Source organism: Anomaloglossus baeobatrachus, unplaced genomic scaffold (assembly GCF_048569485.1).
Source record: "Anomaloglossus baeobatrachus isolate aAnoBae1 unplaced genomic scaffold, aAnoBae1.hap1 Scaffold_255, whole genome shotgun sequence".
Lineage (NCBI taxonomy): Eukaryota > Metazoa > Chordata > Amphibia > Anura > Aromobatidae > Anomaloglossus > Anomaloglossus baeobatrachus.
The window spans coordinates 350,540-362,949 of record NW_027442118.1 but is presented as its reverse complement, the minus strand read 5'-3'; the positions used below and the strand labels follow the sequence as shown (position 1 = coordinate 362,949).

Here is a 12,410-nt window from a genome sequence, read left to right as displayed (position 1 = left end):
GGAGGAGTTATTCAGATTCATTGCAGTGGGCGGCGGCTGCAAAACGCACCATTCTTCTTGTTTTGGCTCTGCAAAGCAGCCTTTTCAAGGGTTGGCTTGGGTGACAAAATGTCTTGTGTAGGCGTGGGTTTGTCTCCCTCTCGCTCTCTCTCCCTAAGATGTGTCCGGCATAGGCCAGGGTGCCACTCGAGGCCCAAACCAATTCTGGTTATCGCTTCTCGGCCTTTTGGCTAAGATCAAGTGTAGTATCTGTTCTTATCAGTTTAATATCTGATACGTCCCCTATCTGGGGACCATATATTAAATGGATTTTTAGAACAGGGAGATGGAAAAAGAGCTTGCTCTGTCCACTCCACGCATTGACCTGGTATTGCAGTACCTCCAGGAACGGTGCACCCCTTCTTAACCCAGTTTCCAAAAGCAGAACTCAATTCACCTGATTCATATTAGCCCGATTTAATGAATTGGAAGAAAGCATACGTCTTCATATGCACCTCAATTTGGCCCATTCACTTTTCACACTTCCTCCTTTTGTTTTTTATCTTTCACACTTTTGACTTTCTTTATTCATCCAAATAGCAAACTCATCACCACTCAACCTGACCAACTCGGCTATGTCCCCGTGCTGCAGTTCTCTGTCTTATCTAGATCATTTGCAATTGAATGGAATAGATCCCTTTTGGACAAAGTGGATTCACCTGCTGCTGCAGTGACCACAGGTGTGATAACATCTAGAATTGGCATCTGGTGCGATCTCTCCGCTTCCACTCCAAAGAAAGTTACCTGTTTATTCCTATCATGCATTGGTTTTTGGGGTTTTCTTTGAGTAATGATGATCTCTTTAGTAGTCTGTTGGCGCCCTCTCCTGGAGGAATAGTTTGCTTGCTCTTGGACATTCTAAAAGAGAGGTCATGATAGACATTGAGCTTCTGAGCTCAATTGGGGACAGTCATGGGTGATGAATGTTTGCAACCTACTGCGAAGCCTCATACCGCAATATAAGGAACGTCAAATACTAAGAAAGGGCGGCCTATGAAAGAATTACTACTTTCAATAAGTACACTTAAACGGCTAATTGGGAATAGAAAAACTGTAAAAAGCCCTCTGAGAAAGCCCCCCTCTAACCTTTGATAGTAAGCTTTTCTGTAGTCTGCCTGTTGATGTATTTTCCGTTTGAACTGTGCACAACATGAAGAGACGGAACACTGGCGGCTTGTCACAATGCCCCCCGATGACATCACAATAGCGCTGCTGCCTAGAAAACAAGCTGCGCAGAAGAAGTTGTTCTTTGGGTGGGAGGGTGGGCTAGTGGAAGGAGGGGGCAATCTCTTTTTTTCCCGGGTGGTAGGGGGATGACAGGAGAAGGGAAGCGGGTGGTGAGAAAGGTACAGAGGGCAGGGTTTGGGGGCTGGGAAGGAAAGGGAAAAGATTAGGGTTTGGGGATGATGAAAGGGCTTTCTACGGGTAAGGATGGCAAAGGGTGGCAGTGACGGAAAGTCAGGCAACCTGTCCTGTCCGTCTTTTTGTATCGTGAATTGGAAAGACTGCAAGGGGGAGGGGAGTTGCTTGCGCCCTAAAGGAGGAGTTATTCAGATTCATTGCAGTGGGCGGCGGCTGCAAAACGCACCATTCTTCTTGTTTTGGCTCTGCAAAGCAGCCTTTTCAAGGGTTGGCTTGGGTGACAAAATGTCTTGTGTAGGCGTGGGTTTGTCTCCCTCTCGCTCTCTCTCCCTAAGATGTGTCCGGCATAGGCCAGGGTGCCACTCGAGGCCCAAACCAATTCTGGTTATCGCTTCTCGGCCTTTTGGCTAAGATCAAGTGTAGTATCTGTTCTTATCAGTTTAATATCTGATACGTCCCCTATCTGGGGACCATATATTAAATGGATTTTTAGAACAGGGAGATGGAAAAAGAGCTTGCTCTGTCCACTCCACGCATTGACCTGGTATTGCAGTACCTCCAGGAACGGTGCACCCCTTCTTAACCCAGTTTCCAAAAGCAGAACTCAATTCACCTGATTCATATTAGCCCGATTTAATGAATTGGAAGAAAGCATACGTCTTCATATGCACCTCAATTTGGCCCATTCACTTTTCACACTTCCTCCTTTTGTTTTTTATCTTTCACACTTTTGACTTTCTTTATTCATCCAAATAGCAAACTCATCACCACTCAACCTGACCAACTCGGCTATGTCCCCGTGCTGCAGTTCTCTGTCTTATCTAGATCATTTGCAATTGAATGGAATAGATCCCTTTTGGACAAAGTGGATTCACCTGCTGCTGCAGTGACCACAGGTGTGATAACATCTAGAATTGGCATCTGGTGCGATCTCTCCGCTTCCACTCCAAAGAAAGTTACCTGTTTATTCCTATCATGCATTGGTTTTTGGGGTTTTCTTTGAGTAATGATGATCTCTTTAGTAGTCTGTTGGCGCCCTCTCCTGGAGGAATAGTTTGCTTGCTCTTGGACATTCTAAAAGAGAGGTCATGATAGACATTGAGCTTCTGAGCTCAATTGGGGACAGTCATGGGTGATGAATGTTTGCAACCTACTGCGAAGCCTCATACCGCAATATAAGGAACGTCAAATACTAAGAAAGGGCGGCCTATGAAAGAATTACTACTTTCAATAAGTACACTTAAACGGCTAATTGGGAATAGAAAAACTGTAAAAAGCCCTCTGAGAAAGCCCCCCTCTAACCTTTGATAGTAAGCTTTTCTGTAGTCTGCCTGTTGATGTATTTTCCGTTTGAACTGTGCACAACATGAAGAGACGGAACACTGGCGGCTTGTCACAATGCCCCCCGATGACATCACAATAGCGCTGCTGCCTAGAAAACAAGCTGCGCAGAAGAAGTTGTTCTTTGGGTGGGAGGGTGGGCTAGTGGAAGGAGGGGGCAATCTCTTTTTTTCCCGGGTGGTAGGGGGATGACAGGAGAAGGGAAGCGGGTGGTGAGAAAGGTACAGAGGGCAGGGTTTGGGGGCTGGGAAGGAAAGGGAAAAGATTAGGGTTTGGGGATGATGAAAGGGCTTTCTACGGGTAAGGATGGCAAAGGGTGGCAGTGACGGAAAGTCAGGCAACCTGTCCTGTCCGTCTTTTTGTATCGTGAATTGGAAAGACTGCAAGGGGGAGGGGAGTTGCTTGCGCCCTAAAGGAGGAGTTATTCAGATTCATTGCAGTGGGCGGCGGCTGCAAAACGCACCATTCTTCTTGTTTTGGCTCTGCAAAGCAGCCTTTTCAAGGGTTGGCTTGGGTGACAAAATGTCTTGTGTAGGCGTGGGTTTGTCTCCCTCTCGCTCTCTCTCCCTAAGATGTGTCCGGCATAGGCCAGGGTGCCACTCGAGGCCCAAACCAATTCTGGTTATCGCTTCTCGGCCTTTTGGCTAAGATCAAGTGTAGTATCTGTTCTTATCAGAACAAACTGAGCTAGCTACACTTGACGAGATACGATCAGGGAGACGAGCTCCGAAGCCCAGCCGAGACCGGAAGAGGGAGATCGGACGGAAGAAGAGCTTGGCAGAAAGAAGCAAGAAGACGAAGGCTCGGAGAAGACTTGGGGAGACCAGAGGAACTTCGAGGAGGAACACAGCGGGAGAAGACACCCGGAGAAGAATCCAAGATCCAGCTCCGGGAACTCAAGCAGGAACCAGCCATGGCAAGCAAGCCAGAGAAGGCAGCCAAGAAGGCTCAGGACCCAGGGACCTCCAGGAAGGCTCATCCAGAGGCTTCTTCGGCCCAAGAGGCCCCTACCTCCGACGCCAGCCAGCCGGAGGGAGCCCGGACGCCGCCTGAAAAGGCTCCAACCCTGGAGCCTTGGATGCGGCAGACGGTCGCCCTGAAGCTGAAGGCGGTGGATGGTAGGTTGCCGGACATGTCCAGCGACGTGTTCTGCAAGAAGATGATTCTGGATCAGGGCTTCTCCAGGGCGGAAACCCTGAGTGTCCAGACCTTCATGACTGGCATTTTTCTGGTAACCTTTGCCACGGTGAATGCCTGCAGGAGATACTGGGAGGCGATGAACGCAGCGATGCCGGACTCCCCTTTTCATTCTTTTTTAGGATCCTGTCCTATACAGAGGGATGAGAAGAGGATCACGGTCTCCATGCGGAACCCGCACACCCCAGGAAGAGACATCTCCACGTTCCTGGGACGTCTCTGCACAGTGGTGAGGGAGCCATCCCACATCCTTAACGGCAACGGATTCTGGACGGGTAAGTGGTCAGTAACCGTTCGACTCTACAGGGAACCAGCATCCGAGGATGGTCTCCAGCACCTGCCCCCGACATTCTCTCTGGGAAACTCCTTTGGTCTCATCTACTACCCGGACATGCCACACAACTGCAGGAAATGTGGCGGGAAAGGGCATTCGATGAAGACCTGCAAGGAGGACGCCTGCAGGGTTTGCCGGGTGACAGGACACAGCTCCAAGGACTGCCCAAAGAAGAAGACTTGCAACCTATGTGGACAGGCGGACCACCTTTACAAGGACTGCCCACAGCGGGAGAAATCCTGGGCAAGGGTTGCCGCGGCGACCCAGTATCAGGTAGTCACAGCTTCGTCGACCAAGGCAGCTACGACCAAGGCCACAGAGGCCAAGGACAAGGCGGCCAAGAACCCAGCGACCGTGGCTCCAGCCGATGCCCCAGCAGCCACGGAGTCCAGGGAAAAGAAGGGTAAGAAAACTGTTGCCCCCTCCCTGGTCCCCCCCCCTGTCACCCCTGTCCAAACCCCTCCCCCCCCGGCCAACCCTACTGAGGATTCCACTACCTCCACCTCATTTCCCTACTCCTCAGTTGGTCTCCTCACCCCCCCCCCAAAGCCCACTCTCCCTCCCCAGACCATGAGAGCAGAGGGCCTCAGCACTCTTGCACTTTTCACCGAGGAGGATTTTCCAGCTCTTGTCTCCTCAGGTACAGGCCAAAGGAAAAGGAAGGTGGAAGATAGTCCTGTCGCAGAACCTTCCAAGCTGTTCATTGTGGACCCCAATCCACCCCAGGAAGAGGAGGATGGCCTCCTCCCAGAACCGGACGTGTTGGAGCAGATGGTGGAGTCCCTTGTGGCCGAAGAAGAAATGGAGGAGTCGGAAGCCACTGAGGCACCATCCCTGCTCGATCAGCTAGAAGAAGAGGGTCTGCTGGAGATACCCTTACCAGCAGGTGCCAAAGAGGAAGAACCGCCCGACCGGAGTGGTAACTAAGGCACACCGCCTGCTCTAACTTTCTCTTTCCTCCAATGACTGCTAACATTAACATCTTTTCCATTAATGTTAGGAGCATCAGAGACAAGTTCCGACGTCAGACAATTTTTGCGTTCCTTAACACTCAGTCTAGTGATGTATTTTTCCTGCAGGAATGCTCCCTTCCCTCCTCTAGGTCCTTCAACCATCTGGCCAGGGAGTGGACCGATGGCCCATCCTACTGGTCTGGCGGGGGCGACTGTAGGTCCGCGGGGGTCGCCGTGCTGATCAGGGGAAGCGCCTTCACATTGGACTCTGTTCAGGAAATCGTCTGCGGCAGGTTACTGCTCGTGGATGGCACCTGGGCGGGAGAACCTGTCAGGTTCATCAATGTGTATGCTTCTCCTGTGAAGAGCGATCGACTGGAGCTCCTCCAAGCCCTGCGCCCTCAGCTCGCTACCACCAGGACGGTAGTGATGGCCGGGGATTTCAACTGCCCGATTGAGGAGGATGGACGCAGTTCTGGAACGGCTGCCAAGTTGGACGTCACATCCAAACTGCTCATTGAGATGGTGACCGAAGCCTCTCTTGTGGACGTTGTTGGCTCCATCGGACACGGATCCGTGAACTATTCATGGTGCCGATCCGATGGCTCGCTGCGTTCCAGGATTGACTTTGTGTTTACCTCTCGGGCGGTTGGGCGGAGTGGGCACTCGATGGTCCCCTGCTTCTTCTCTGACCACAGAGCCATTCACTTTCAAGGTGTGCTGGGCCATGGCTTCCCCATTGGCCCGGGCTCCTGGAAGCTGAACTGCTCTCTGCTGGAAAAGGGTGAGATTCTGGAGGAGCTTAGAGCTGCCTACTCCACGTGGCGGGCATACAAGGCGGGCTTCCAGTCTGTTTCTGACTGGTGGGAATACGTTAAACTCGAGTTCCGTTTCTTCTTTCAGGCAAAGAGTCAACAACAGGCGTGTCTGAAGAGGAGGGACTTCAGGAGACTCCAGCGTGAGCTGCGTTCCCTGCAGGACCTTCTTCGATGCGGCTGGGACGTGAGAGAGGAGCTGGAGGAGACTAAGAGGAGCCTGAAAAGGCACTTCGAGGAGGAGTCCGAGCGAATTGTCTTCCGTTCCAAAGTGGAGAACCTGGAGAAGGGTGAGAAATGTAACTCGTTCTTTTTCAGGAAACTCCACGCCGGTCACACGCCCATGAATGAACTACGAGACGAGAGTGGAAGCATACGACGCGGGAAAGAGAATGTGATGAAGGTCGTCAGCGACTTCTACAGCGAACTCTACGCCCGCAAGACTACTGACCCCGAGGCCGCCGATAAGTTCCTGTCAGGTATCACTAACCATCTTGACCCTGCAGACGCGGCGGCCATGGACGTTCCTCTGACGGTGGACGAGCTGCTCTCGGCCGCCAAATCCTTTAGTTCTGGCAGGACACTGGGCAGTGACGGCCTCCCAGCAGAGCTCTATGTAGCGCTGGGAGACCTAATCTGTCCGGACCTGTTAGGGCTGTATGAGGAGATGGTGGTGGAGGGCAGAATGCCTCCATCTCTGAGGGAAGGAATGGTCACGATCCTGTACAAGCGTAAAGGAGAGAGGTGCGACCTGAAGAATTGGCGTCCCATCACCCTTCTGAATGTCGACTACAAGATCCTGGCCAAGACGATGGCAACGAGACTGAAGACGGTTATCGGACGGATCATCCACCCGGATCAGACCTGCGGCATCCCCGGACGTCGCATCGCAGACAGCCTGGCTCTCATGCGGGTCACGGTCGAGTACATCAAAGCCCGCCGGGTGCACGCAGCCCTGATCTCGTTGGATCAGGAAAAGGCCTTCGACCGTGTTTCCCATGAGTTCCTGGGCAAAGCTCTGCACAGGTTAGGTTTGGGTAACATGTTTTGTTTGTATGTCCAACTAATGTATTTTGATATTCACAGCTCGGTGTTGGTAAACGGCTGGAAGACTGACCCCTTCCCGGTCCTCTCAGGGGTCAGACAAGGCTGTCCTCTGTCACCTCTTCTTTTTGTTTGTGTTATAGAACTCTTTGCAGAGGCTATCCGGCGGAATGGAGAGATCAGAGGGATCACCGCACCAGGACCAGAACGCTTCGAGGTCAAGTGCTCGCTCTACATGGACGACGTGACCGTCTTCTGCGCGGACCGGCGCTCAGTCGACACCCTCGTCCAGACCTGTGAGACCTTCGGACGGGCTTCGGGAGCCAAAGTCAACTGCGGGAAGTCGGAAGCCATGCTCTTCGGGGACTGGCAGCCGGCCTCTTCCGCCCCCTTCCCTTTCAGCATCCAGCCGGATTTCATCAAGGTTCTTGGAGTCTGGTTCGGGAAGGAAGGAGCAGCCCTCAAGTCCTGGGAGGAACGCTTGACCAAGATCACCCAACGGATCGGTCTGTGGAGCCTCAGACGCCTCACCTGTGAGGGCAAAGCACTGGTCCTGCGTAACGAGGTACTGCCCGTGCTGCAGTACACGGCCCAGGCCTGGCCCCCCCTTGCCACCGTGTGCAGGGCCATTACCAGGACGGTGTTTCGTTTTGTCTGGGGATCCAAGATGGACAGAGTAAAGCGGAGCATCATGTACAAGGATCCTCGCAAGGGTGGGAAGGGCGTACCCGATATCCCCACCCTCCTGCGATCCTCCTTCGTATGTGACTGCGTTCGCCGAACTCTGCGAGTCAAGAGAGGTTCCGCGGGTGGGTCCATGTCTCGCTTCTTCCTGCTCCCCCTTTGGAGACGGATAGGCTGGGACAAGTGGGACAGCTCCTTCCCCTACAACTGGACGGCGCCATGGTTCTACGGAGACGTGGTTCGGTTTGTGAGGGAACACCAACTGGAGGGACTCAAGCCTGATTTGTGGAAGCCAAAGACTATCCACAAACTCATCAGAGCCAAGGACGAAATGGAGAACATTCCAGGACTTCATCACGACACACTGGAGACTGTTTGGACAAACGTGTCATCGGCTGGATTGACCAACGGGCACAAGGACTTGTCATGGATGGCGATACAGGGCGGACTGCCCGTCCGGTCATTCATGCACGCCCGGAACCTGTGCAAAACCCGGTACTGCCCAAGGTGCCCCTTTGTGGAGGAAACATCGCTGCACGCCTTTTGGGACTGCCGTTTCGCACAGCGCCTGTTGGTTGCCCTGGAGGATGACCTGAGGAACTCCGTCCCCAGAGGGAGCCTATCGTACCATTCCGTACTTTATGGACTCTTCCCTGGGACTCACACCGTTGGAGCCATCCAGGAGGCTTGGCGCCTTATGAACTGCTTTAAGGACGCTATTTGGGTCGCCAGGAACCGGCTCATCTTGAAGAGGGAGAGGATGTCTATCCAGGATTGCCGCAGGCTGATCCACAGCCTGCTCAGAGACTATTCCATCATGGACAGTCCGGACGACAGCGCCGAGGAGGAGGTTTAGACCTCTTCCATGCCCCCTCCCTCCTTTTCCCGTTATGTGCGTCTTTCAATAAAGCTTCGGGCCTGTGATTTCCCCACCCTATCCCCCTTTTCCCCTACCCCCATCCCGCAATCGCCGGTTCGTCGTTATTTATTGTCTAACTTTTTCTTTCAGCTTAAGTGTTATGGATAAGCATAGGAGCGTGATGTATAGTTTAGTGCGTCGTACGCTATGGCTATGTAAGAAGGATTGTATATTTCTGTGTGTACGGGGCTGCGGCACTGTACACGGTTTGTTACCTTTTTGTGAGTAGTGCATGATAATAAAGATGCTGTTAAATCAAAAAATCTGTTCTTATCAGTTTAATATCTGATACGTCCCCTATCTGGGGACCATATATTAAATGGATTTTTAGAACAGGGAGATGGAAAAAGAGCTTGCTCTGTCCACTCCACGCATTGACCTGGTATTGCAGTACCTCCAGGAACGGTGCACCCCTTCTTAACCCAGTTTCCAAAAGCAGAACTCAATTCACCTGATTCATATTAGCCCGATTTAATGAATTGGAAGAAAGCATACGTCTTCATATGCACCTCAATTTGGCCCATTCACTTTTCACACTTCCTCCTTTTGTTTTTTATCTTTCACACTTTTGACTTTCTTTATTCATCCAAATAGCAAACTCATCACCACTCAACCTGACCAACTCGGCTATGTCCCCGTGCTGCAGTTCTCTGTCTTATCTAGATCATTTGCAATTGAATGGAATAGATCCCTTTTGGACAAAGTGGATTCACCTGCTGCTGCAGTGACCACAGGTGTGATAACATCTAGAATTGGCATCTGGTGCGATCTCTCCGCTTCCACTCCAAAGAAAGTTACCTGTTTATTCCTATCATGCATTGGTTTTTGGGGTTTTCTTTGAGTAATGATGATCTCTTTAGTAGTCTGTTGGCGCCCTCTCCTGGAGGAATAGTTTGCTTGCTCTTGGACATTCTAAAAGAGAGGTCATGATAGACATTGAGCTTCTGAGCTCAATTGGGGACAGTCATGGGTGATGAATGTTTGCAACCTACTGCGAAGCCTCATACCGCAATATAAGGAACGTCAAATACTAAGAAAGGGCGGCCTATGAAAGAATTACTACTTTCAATAAGTACACTTAAACGGCTAATTGGGAATAGAAAAACTGTAAAAAGCCCTCTGAGAAAGCCCCCCTCTAACCTTTGATAGTAAGCTTTTCTGTAGTCTGCCTGTTGATGTATTTTCCGTTTGAACTGTGCACAACATGAAGAGACGGAACACTGGCGGCTTGTCACAATGCCCCCCGATGACATCACAATAGCGCTGCTGCCTAGAAAACAAGCTGCGCAGAAGAAGTTGTTCTTTGGGTGGGAGGGTGGGCTAGTGGAAGGAGGGGGCAATCTCTTTTTTTCCCGGGTGGTAGGGGGATGACAGGAGAAGGGAAGCGGGTGGTGAGAAAGGTACAGAGGGCAGGGTTTGGGGGCTGGGAAGGAAAGGGAAAAGATTAGGGTTTGGGGATGATGAAAGGGCTTTCTACGGGTAAGGATGGCAAAGGGTGGCAGTGACGGAAAGTCAGGCAACCTGTCCTGTCCGTCTTTTTGTATCGTGAATTGGAAAGACTGCAAGGGGGAGGGGAGTTGCTTGCGCCCTAAAGGAGGAGTTATTCAGATTCATTGCAGTGGGCGGCGGCTGCAAAACGCACCATTCTTCTTGTTTTGGCTCTGCAAAGCAGCCTTTTCAAGGGTTGGCTTGGGTGACAAAATGTCTTGTGTAGGCGTGGGTTTGTCTCCCTCTCGCTCTCTCTCCCTAAGATGTGTCCGGCATAGGCCAGGGTGCCACTCGAGGCCCAAACCAATTCTGGTTATCGCTTCTCGGCCTTTTGGCTAAGATCAAGTGTAGTATCTGTTCTTATCAGAACAAACTGAGCTAGCTACACTTGACGAGATACGATCAGGGAGACGAGCTCCGAAGCCCAGCCGAGACCGGAAGAGGGAGATCGGACGGAAGAAGAGCTTGGCAGAAAGAAGCAAGAAGACGAAGGCTCGGAGAAGACTTGGGGAGACCAGAGGAACTTCGAGGAGGAACACAGCGGGAGAAGACACCCGGAGAAGAATCCAAGATCCAGCTCCGGGAACTCAAGCAGGAACCAGCCATGGCAAGCAAGCCAGAGAAGGCAGCCAAGAAGGCTCAGGACCCAGGGACCTCCAGGAAGGCTCATCCAGAGGCTTCTTCGGCCCAAGAGGCCCCTACCTCCGACGCCAGCCAGCCGGAGGGAGCCCGGACGCCGCCTGAAAAGGCTCCAACCCTGGAGCCTTGGATGCGGCAGACGGTCGCCCTGAAGCTGAAGGCGGTGGATGGTAGGTTGCCGGACATGTCCAGCGACGTGTTCTGCAAGAAGATGATTCTGGATCAGGGCTTCTCCAGGGCGGAAACCCTGAGTGTCCAGACCTTCATGACTGGCATTTTTCTGGTAACCTTTGCCACGGTGAATGCCTGCAGGAGATACTGGGAGGCGATGAACGCAGCGATGCCGGACTCCCCTTTTCATTCTTTTTTAGGATCCTGTCCTATACAGAGGGATGAGAAGAGGATCACGGTCTCCATGCGGAACCCGCACACCCCAGGAAGAGACATCTCCACGTTCCTGGGACGTCTCTGCACAGTGGTGAGGGAGCCATCCCACATCCTTAACGGCAACGGATTCTGGACGGGTAAGTGGTCAGTAACCGTTCGACTCTACAGGGAACCAGCATCCGAGGATGGTCTCCAGCACCTGCCCCCGACATTCTCTCTGGGAAACTCCTTTGGTCTCATCTACTACCCGGACATGCCACACAACTGCAGGAAATGTGGCGGGAAAGGGCATTCGATGAAGACCTGCAAGGAGGACGCCTGCAGGGTTTGCCGGGTGACAGGACACAGCTCCAAGGACTGCCCAAAGAAGAAGACTTGCAACCTATGTGGACAGGCGGACCACCTCTACAAGGACTGCCCACAGCGGGAGAAATCCTGGGCAAGGGTTGCCGCGGCGACCCAGTATCGGGTAGTCACAGCTTCGTCGACCAAGGCAGCTACGACCAAGGCCACAGAGGCCAAGGACAAGGCGGCCAAGAACCCAGCGACCGTGGCTCCAGCCGATGCCCCAGCAGCCACGGAGTCCAGGGAAAAGAAGGGTAAGAAAACTGTTGCCCCCTCCCTGGTCCCCCCCCCTGTCACCCCTGTCCAAACCCCTCCCCCCCCGGCCAACCCTACTGAGGATTCCACTACCTCCACCTCATTTCCCTACTCCTCAGTTGGTCTCCTCACCCCCCCCCCAAAGCCCACTCTCCCTCCCCAGACCATGAGAGCAGAGGGCCTCAGCACTCTTGCACTTTTCACCGAGGAGGATTTTCCAGCTCTTGTCTCCTCAGGTACAGGCCAAAGGAAAAGGAAGGTGGAAGATAGTCCTGTCGCAGAACCTTCCAAGCTGTTCATTGTGGACCCCAATCCACCCCAGGAAGAGGAGGATGGCCTCCTCCCAGAACCGGACGTGTTGGAGCAGATGGTGGAGTCCCTTGTGGCCGAAGAAGAAATGGAGGAGTCGGAAGCCACTGAGGCACCATCCCTGCTCGATCAGCTAGAAGAAGAGGGTCTGCTGGAGATACCCTTACCAGCAGGTGCCAAAGAGGAAGAACCGCCCGACCGGAGTGGTAATTAAGGCACACCGCCTGCTCTAACTTTCTCTTTCCTCCAATGACTGCTAACATTAACATCTTTTCCATTAATGTTAGGAGCATCAGAGA

The 12,410-nt window shown here is 52.4% G+C and overlaps 2 non-coding genes and 3 pseudogenes across 2 annotated transcripts; all 5 read left to right on the top strand.

The window, feature by feature from the left end:
- The first annotated feature begins 210 nt into the window (after positions 1 to 210).
- Positions 211 to 401, top strand: LOC142263101 (U2 spliceosomal RNA). The gene has a single exon (XR_012730311.1). It is a non-coding gene; the product is annotated as a U2 spliceosomal RNA (small nuclear RNA).
- A 1,387-nt stretch (positions 402 to 1,788) lies between these two features.
- LOC142263100 (U2 spliceosomal RNA) lies at positions 1,789 to 1,979 on the top strand. Its single transcript, XR_012730310.1, has one exon. It is a non-coding gene; the product is annotated as a U2 spliceosomal RNA (small nuclear RNA).
- Positions 1,980 to 3,366: 1,387 nt separating this feature from the next.
- On the top strand, positions 3,367 to 3,456 carry LOC142263175 (U2 spliceosomal RNA; annotated as a pseudogene).
- A 5,443-nt stretch (positions 3,457 to 8,899) lies between these two features.
- On the top strand, positions 8,900 to 9,104 carry LOC142263130 (U2 spliceosomal RNA; annotated as a pseudogene).
- A 1,387-nt stretch (positions 9,105 to 10,491) lies between these two features.
- On the top strand, positions 10,492 to 10,581 carry LOC142263174 (U2 spliceosomal RNA; annotated as a pseudogene).
- Positions 10,582 to 12,410: the final 1,829 nt, after the last annotated feature.